The sequence below is a fragment of the Nuphar pumila genome, chromosome 17 (genome assembly GCF_984573655.1).
Source record: "Nuphar pumila chromosome 17, dmNupPumi1.hap1.1, whole genome shotgun sequence".
Classification (NCBI taxonomy): domain Eukaryota; kingdom Viridiplantae; phylum Streptophyta; class Magnoliopsida; order Nymphaeales; family Nymphaeaceae; genus Nuphar; species Nuphar pumila.
In genome coordinates this window covers 43,565,463-43,574,240 of record NC_143265.1, presented here as the reverse complement: position 1 = coordinate 43,574,240, position 8,778 = coordinate 43,565,463, and positions in this window count along the sequence as shown.

The window sequence follows — 8,778 nt, the reverse complement described above, 5'->3', positions numbered from 1 at the left end:
AGGCCCTCTATAAAGTTCATGTAATGGGCTTTCGGTCCAGTGGCTCCCAAACCAGATGGCTTTAGGGCACCAGGTCTAAACACCCCTCAGGCTCTACTTGCTCAAACAAAATAGGCCACATATATCAACGTAGATAAAGAATTGACTTCCTTCGTTATCCTTTTCAACATAGAACTCAAACAATTCAACTTGTGTCTAAGCCCCGCTACTAGGGAGTATGAAGATATCAAACAACTAAATGTATGATCTTTTTCACCTTTTGAGCTCATAAATGCAATATTGTTCATTTGATTAGTTTTTCAAAAATGAAACTGTGCATATCCATACTTGTGATTCAAAATAAACTCTAACATGCATCTATAATCATTTCTTTGAAATCCAAATAAACAATCACGGTTTTCTAGATTCATGTCAGAAAATTTTTTTGGGGGGCTTAAAAATTCTCTAAAAACATTAGATGTTGCAAAGCAATCATATAAGTTCAAACTCGTTTCTTAAAAGCCCAATTTTCATGAGTTGACATCAAACATGCAAGTACAAAGACATGAAAAGTTTGGGTGTAAAAACTACACCCTCCCTCATTATGAACACCCCAAATTTTTCAAAATTTTGTAAATATTCTTTCTTTGCCTTTGGCTTCATTTTTTGAGTAAATTAAGTCATTTCTCTTTCAAAGTTCTAATTTATTTCTCAAATTTACTCGAATCAAATCCATTTTTTATATCTGACTTGATTTTGGATCCGGACCCCATATCAGAATCCAAATCTAAGCCTCGTTATATAATTTTTTAAAATAATTTTACAAAAATACCAAAAAGGCTCAGACAGTCCATCCAGTGTCCATTTGATCCACAACTTTGTATTTCTCGATTCAAGGTTAAAAACTTGAATATTTCCTCAAAATCTGGATCTAAACCCATTTTCTGAAGAAATCGAACCTGAATTCTCAAAAAACCCCTTTTCATTGTAAATATTTCTCAAAAATAAAAATAAAAAGTTTTAAATCCCTCATTTTGCCTAGATTCTAGAATGTATTCCAAAATCACAAAAAATGAAAAAAATGCCAAAGAAAAAAAAATTCAAAACACAAAGAAAATTACAAAAAAATGGTTTGAAAACCTTTTTTTTTTAGGAAAACTTTTGAAGAAAAAAAACCCTTTTTTGGAAAAATTTGAGAAAAGCCTTCCGAGGAAAACCCGCGGAAGCCCTCTCTCTCTTTATCTGTGACCCTGAAGTCGTTTCTCGATCCTTCCTTCGGCCTTTTCCCTTCACCATCCATCACCTTCCTCATCCTCTCAATCGGTCTTCTCCTTCCTCCGCCCTTGATCCCCAACAGTCTTCTTCACGATCCTTCCTCATCACGTTTTACCCCCGCATAGCCTCTTCTCTTTCACGATCCGCTCTCACTCCTTCTCCTTCTGATCGATCGGCGATTCACTCTTCCACTCAACGATTTCCTCGGATCGCCTCTCTCTCCCTTCCCCTCTCCTTCTTTCCCTATCTCTTTGGTGCCTTTCCCTTTGAACAGCGGAAGCCGGTGATCTCTCAGCAGGATCGCAGGGTTTCGGCAAACAAGGAGCTTCACGTAATCCAGTGAGATTCACTTACATTTTCCTTTTGTATCTTCTTTTGATTTCCTTTCGGTTCCTCTGGTTAATCTCCTCCTTCCCCTCCCATTAAAGAACACCCTCTGAACCCGATTTGTGTATAGCAATGTCGGTTTGGAAAGTGCTACATCAACAGAACGGATTCTTACATTTTTTTTTCTTCTTTTTCCTTTCTTTTCCTTCTGTTGAGTTGGGTTTTCCTCTTTTACTCTGTTATTTAGATTTTATTCTTTTATTCACATTTGAGCATCATTCGTGAAGATTGATCTGTATATAACAGGATCAATCCACGTATTGCCACAGTGACGGAACACTTGTATTCCCACATCGTTTTTCCCTATTTATTTGCGAGTTATTGTTGAATTTCATGAGTTTATACTCGAGCTTGGTCGATATTCTTATGATTGATCTGCATATTTCAATTTATATCGGATTTCGTTTGGATTTATTTATTTATTTATTTATTATTATTTTGTGTTGGCAGTTTCCTCTAGTTTTTGTTCTTCTTGTTTTCACCATCTGTTTTTTTTTTTGCTTTCTCCTTGATCTCTTGTTCATATTTCTGATTTCTTACTTCCATCTCCTTTTCTTATTTTGATTATCGACTTCATGTTTAAAGTTTTTTTTTTGCAGTTGGTTTCTCGTTTTAATAACATCCAATGCTTATTTCCTTTCTTTTGCTGCTTTAATATTGTTGAGCTTTTGCAATTCCATGCCTTCTTGTTCTTGTTGTATCTCATAATACACACTACCCACTGCATCCACAAGGGTTCACCACCTTTTGTCCATGATAGCATCATGGATATGTTGTTGGCATCATGTGGAGAAAGAGGAACGATTTCATATGACCCCAATTCCACCTTGTGGTCCTTAATCCATGGATTGTAAAGGGGCTTCTTTGAGCCCATCGAGTTTTCAGAACTTGGTCTGTTTGTAATTGCATTTGCCAAGCATATTTTCTCCTGACAAAGGGGATCCAGAAACTGGATTACGATGTTTTTGGAAAGTTCAGGAAACCTATAGAAGATCAGCAAATGGATAAAGTGGGGGCACGACTGTGATCATCGCAAAAATTTTCCTCTTGTAATATTTTCTCTTTTCCTTTCCAACCTCTATTTCCTCCTTTTTTTGAAGGGAGAAAATGAAAAGATAGAAAGAAAGAGAGAAGAGAAAAGAAAAGAAGAGAAGAGGAACTCTTTTGCGGGGTTTCACTTGACCTTAATTTTGAAAATATTTAAGAAAATAACTCGCCTCTGTTTTGAAATATTTGCGGGAAAACTAGGAGACGGGATTTGCTCATCGGTACGAGGTTCGACCGTTCATGGCACCTTTACTAGGGGTAATCGAACCAAGGGTCGAATTCATGCCTTTTGCTTTGCTAAGAAATTATCTAAGAATTTATCCTAAGTCTAAATGCATAAAGGATCATGCTTGTACAATGCAAAGATGTATGCTCTTTTTTTTTTTTGAAAAATGATTTGGAAATCTCCAAGTATTTCTGAGATGAATCTGATGATAGAATGAAGAAATGGTTTCTAACTTAGAATTTAAGATTTAAAGTTCTAAGTTTTTGGAATAATCAAAGCTTTGGGGAAAATAAATCTGAACTTTTGAAAGAAATGATTTTAAAGTTGAGATAAAAGGAGCGGGAAGGAAATTTCAAAGTCATAAATGGACTTTGAATTTAGAATTTTGAACCTGAATGAATGTCTGAAATGGAGTTGAACTCTGGTTTTGAAGTTTGAAATCAGAAGGAGATTTGAAAAAAAAAATAGAATTGAGAAATAGAATTGGATTTTGGGATTTTGGGGAGTCAAGATAAACTTGGATTTTTGAAATCTGGAATGAAATGAAATTGGATTTGAGAAGTTGGAATTGAGAATAGAAGTTAATTTGAAATCTGGAATTTAAGATGGAATTTGGATCCAAAGTCTGGATCCTAAATAGAGTTGAAATCTAAGATGAAATTGAATTCTGGATTTAGAATCCTAAATAGGAGTTGAGTCTGAAATCTGAGATCTAATGATAAAGTTGAATTTTAAATGGAATTGGATCCAAGATTTGGAATCCAAGATGGAATTTGGATATGAAATTTGGAATGGAATTTAGATCTGAAATCTGAGATCCAAAATGGAATTGGGATTAGGATCCTAAAATGGATTTTGGAATTGGATTCTGGACCCTAAAGGGAATTTGAATCTGAAATCTGAGATCCAAAATGGAATTGGATTCTGGATCCTAAAGGGAGTTTGGATCTGAAATTTGAGATCCAAGATGGAATTAGATCCTCGATCCTAAATGGAGTTTGGATCTGTAATCTGAGATCCAAGATAAAATTGAACTCTGGAAGTCCAAATGGGACTTTTTAAAGATGGATCTGGGTTCTTGAAAACCCAGATTGAATTTAAAATTTAAGAAAGAGTCAAGTTTTGAGTTTCAGAATCAATCTCGGATTTTGAACCTAATTTGAAATCAGAAGATAACTCAGAGTTTTCAAAGTTAAATTAAACTTTGAAAGATGGAATTTCGAGATATCTAAATTGAATTTGAATCTTGAATATGAATCTTGGAATTTCAAAGTTGTTTTGAGAATTGGATTACACATGAATTTCAAAATTGGATTTTTGAATTTGAAGCTTGAATTTGGAATTTTAAAGAATGAATCAAGAATTTCAAAGTTAAATTGAACTTTGAATTTGATTTCAAAGTTGAAATTTGGATTTTGAAGATAATATAGAATTGATGAATTGAAATAGAAATTGAAGAAAAGATATTCATAAACACTTGGGTTTTTAAAAGGGAAATTTTAAAAACATGATACAATTCTATCCTAAATGATGAATGAACTTAAATAACTTTGAAATTGGAATTTGAAAATCATATTTCATTTTTTAAATGAATGTAAATAAGATTAATGATATAATACACTCCTGACTATGGTCATTGAATATATTATATAATGATCCTATCTAAATTCAAATGAAGAACAAAACACATTTTGGTGCTTTTATAGAGTTTAGAAAGAAATTAAATCTCAATATACTCTGACTATGGCCATTGGTATACGTATTGAATTAATTTTAAACTAAACTCTAATAAAAGAGGAGAATATTTAAAGAAAACATGGTGAATTTGGAAAATGATCCAGTGTGGATCCAGTGTTATTTTATAAAAGATAAGAATCCTAAGTTTTGTTTACATCCTGACTATGGCCATTGATGTAAATCATCAACTTAGGATTAATTACCTATTACGAAATGGTGCTCGTGCCATTCGTGTTTCTATTTGTGAGATTTTGAGAAATAAAGACCAAAAGCATGAAAATAAGCAATTTATGATATTTATAATGCTTCATTCGTTATATTCTAAAGCTGAAAGGAGAACTTTCTCATTTAATATCAAACTTGAAATCACATTGAAGTTCAAATTGCTGAAAAGGGAAATTCAACAATTCATATCTTTCCTACAAAACAGAGTTAGTATAAAGAAGTACATATGGAAAGAGAACAACACTTCATATACAAGATGATGAATGCTCATATATCTATGTGAGACGCATGGGATTAAGTATATACATATGAGGGTGGATCTGTGTAACCATGCATGAAGATGTATATATGAAGACAACACATATACATATATAAGTATATACATATATCCCTAATGACTAGAAAGCTTATGCAAATTTTCAAATACATTCATGCATATATAATATATATATATATATATATATATATATATATATATATATGTATAAGGGGAACTTTGAAATGCAGGAATGAGCATTATATACATAAAGTAAAATGTGTTGCTAAGTAAGGGCGACAACAACTAATAAACATAGGTATTTGCAATGTAGGACAAAGATGCTAAAGTGGCAGGCAAGGGGTAAAGATGATGATTATGGATGAAGTACCTGAAATACCACTAGAGGGGGGGGTGAATAGTGACATATGATTATGATCGATAGAATAAAAAATAAGCAGTAAGGCACAACAGATAAAACACAGAATTTATAATGGTTCGGTCAGTATTCAGACCTACATCCAGTCCCCAAGCAAACCACTTGAGCTTTCCACTATAACATCCGAGTCACCGGATAAATAGTACAACACCCTCTTCTTCAGAGGTCTTCTTCTCTCAACAGAGAAGGGGCACACCCTCTTTCCAAGAGGTCTTCTTCTCTCAACAGAGAAGGACAACACCCTCTTTCACAGAGGTCTACTTCTTTCAATAAAGAAGGAAAAACAGTGAATAACAGAGTTACAATTCTTCCTATAGAACCTTCAGAATGATATGAATGCACAAATGAAGGATTCTCAGAATGATTTGTCTGTCACTCAGAGGATACTCTTTGTCAAAGAGCTGGACTTGACTTTTTCTCTTTTCTTTCTTTTTCTTTTTCTCTTTCTTTTTCAAGGCTCTCTTTTCAAATAATGAATAGAACTTTTTCTCGTTGTAAGCTCACACGTCTATTCCAATCTCCTGTGTGAATAGTTTATTTGAGTGTGTTTATATAGCTTTTAAAAAGTAGTCGTTACATTTTGGAATTGTAACTTTTTTGAAATATGAAATGTTATGTCATTTCAAAAACATCTTTTAGAGAAGTTCGAGAATGCCTTTTTCCATAAAAGTGAAATAGAGGGTACACTAGTCGTTGTAATATTTTAGGTAATACATACTTTATGTAAAAAGTCTATTTCTTACAATAGTACATTGAACGTTGGGTTGTAGTTTTGTCTTTATCCTAATTAATGATTTGAGGTACATTAGTACTTCTTTGCTTTAAACGAGTGTAAGTACTATGAATGCTTTGAGATATTTATTTGTACATAGTCATGTCAGGTGTTTTCTTTATGTTGTGTTTTTCAAAGTCTTCAGAGAGAATAAGGACCAAAAGAAGGTCGACATTCTTTGAGAAGGATATTAACAAGGATTTGTTACAGGAGGCATTTAATGCATTGTAAAGAGAATGATGACTTCAAGTAAGTCGACATTCTATGGTTATGAAAAAGGTAACTAGAGTCCTTTCAAAAACATATTTTATTTGTTTTTCTTTTGTGTAGTCTTCTTCAAAAAAAACATTTCTTTAAAGAAGGTAACTAAAGTCTTTTCAAAAACATATTTTATTTGTTTTTCTTTTGTAGTCGATTTTATATTTTTGTCTTCTTCTTATATTCAAAATATTTCTTTAAAGAAGGAAACTAGAGTCTTTTCAAAAACATATTATATTTGTTTTCTCCATGTAGCCGATTTTATGTTTTTGTCTTTTTCCTACATTCCTTTTTTCATGTTGTCTTGTATATAGTATAAGGTACAATTATTACATGACAAAAAGTCTTTTTCATGAAAGGTTGTAAGAAGGTACAATTATTATATGACAAAATATCTTTTTCATAAAAGGTTGTAAGAAGGTACACTTATTGTTTTTCAATAAGGAGCTTTTTGAAACTATCGTATACTTTTATGATATAGTGTTTATGAATGAGTATGTAATATGCAATATGCAAGTTCCTGAAGGTTATGTTACATATGACTCTAAAGAAGAAAAAAATCTTCATCTTGAGGTAGCCGATCTCTTCATTTGAACTTTAGGAATGCATGGCCCATCAAGCTTTTTCTTCAAGGAGTATGATTGCACCATAGTTGTACTTGAACAGGAAGTCTCCATCCTTATTGGGTGAGATATCCTTGCATCAAATACTCGTTAGATTTATGGCAAAACATATTCAGTCATAATATAACATTTTTCAAGAGGACGTATTATCATATTATATAAAATCAAATGAGACAGTGTATCATATTATGTGACATCAAAACCGAATTTCTCAACAGTACCTAGACATAGTGCAACAACAAGGGTGTAATGTATGGTATGGTGATTTCAGTGAAGTGGGGTTGTTGTAAATGGGTAACTAGTGGCAAGATGTATGGGAAAATCTGGTCATTTGTGCATAGCTGAAATGGGGTGCTGTGAGTGGTGATGGGTAGGAAGATGCTGGAGCCAGAATGATCCAGGATGGATCATTAGAGGAGGCAATAGCCATAGTGAGCTATTATGGAGATGAAATATTACGATGGTTCATTGTGAACCATTGCGAAAGACTATGGCTATAGTAGTTCCTCAATGAACCACTATGGAAATGAAGGGTCACAGTGGTTCCTTGTGAACCACTGTGAAGAATTATAACTATAGTAGTTCCTGACGAACTACTATAGAAAGAAAGACTACAGTGGTTCTTTGTGAACCATTGTGAAAAATTGCAGCTGTAGTAGTTTTTAATAAACTACTGTGAAAATAGAGGGCCACAGTGATTCATTGTGAACCACTGTGAAAGATTCTCTCTCCTATAGTGAAATCTGTGGTTGGGAAGAGGGTTAACAACAGAGGTACAAGTGATAATGAAGAGTTATACTTTATTAAGCGATGGGACTGTATATGCAACTATCCAGACATTGCAACTGATACATGCAGATGCAGTTAATACATGGCAGCCAACCTATTTTATTGATATAAGAGACATAAGTAACTCACTCTTACTGAAATTAAACACACAGGTGGATGTTACTGTGTATTGAGTCACACAACAACTACTTCGAAAGCACATGGCGGCAATTTGATGTCATCCTCTTGACAGCAAAGAAGGGTTCGCAGGAAATACCTAGGAGTTGTAGTAATGAATATAATAAAAAAAAAAAATGACATATAGGTACTCTAATGTGCCTAAGTGTGTAATGATTAACAATCTACTAACTCATTATGCTGTGCAAATGGTTGATGAACATATCATAGACAACACACAGTATACAATTCTTGTGTATATACAGCGGAATGAATATGATGATATAACAGTACGTGATGGAATGCTAAAATAGCAAATGTAAAATGCATAACGTCAAGCAGAGTAGAAGCAGGCCCGAAGAATGCAATTGTTCAACTTTTAGATTTAAAACATCTCCTTCTCTTACAGCATATAGTTTAAATAGATCAGTTAATGCCATATGAAAATCTGATTCTGAAGCAGCATAATACACTTCCAAGGGAATTTTCACTATAAACATGAATGCTTAACGTAGTATAGAACAGAACTCAATACTTATCAGACTTTTTCTCATCATATCATACTCAACGACGTCATCTCCACACTTGGCCATTTAAACATCTATAAAT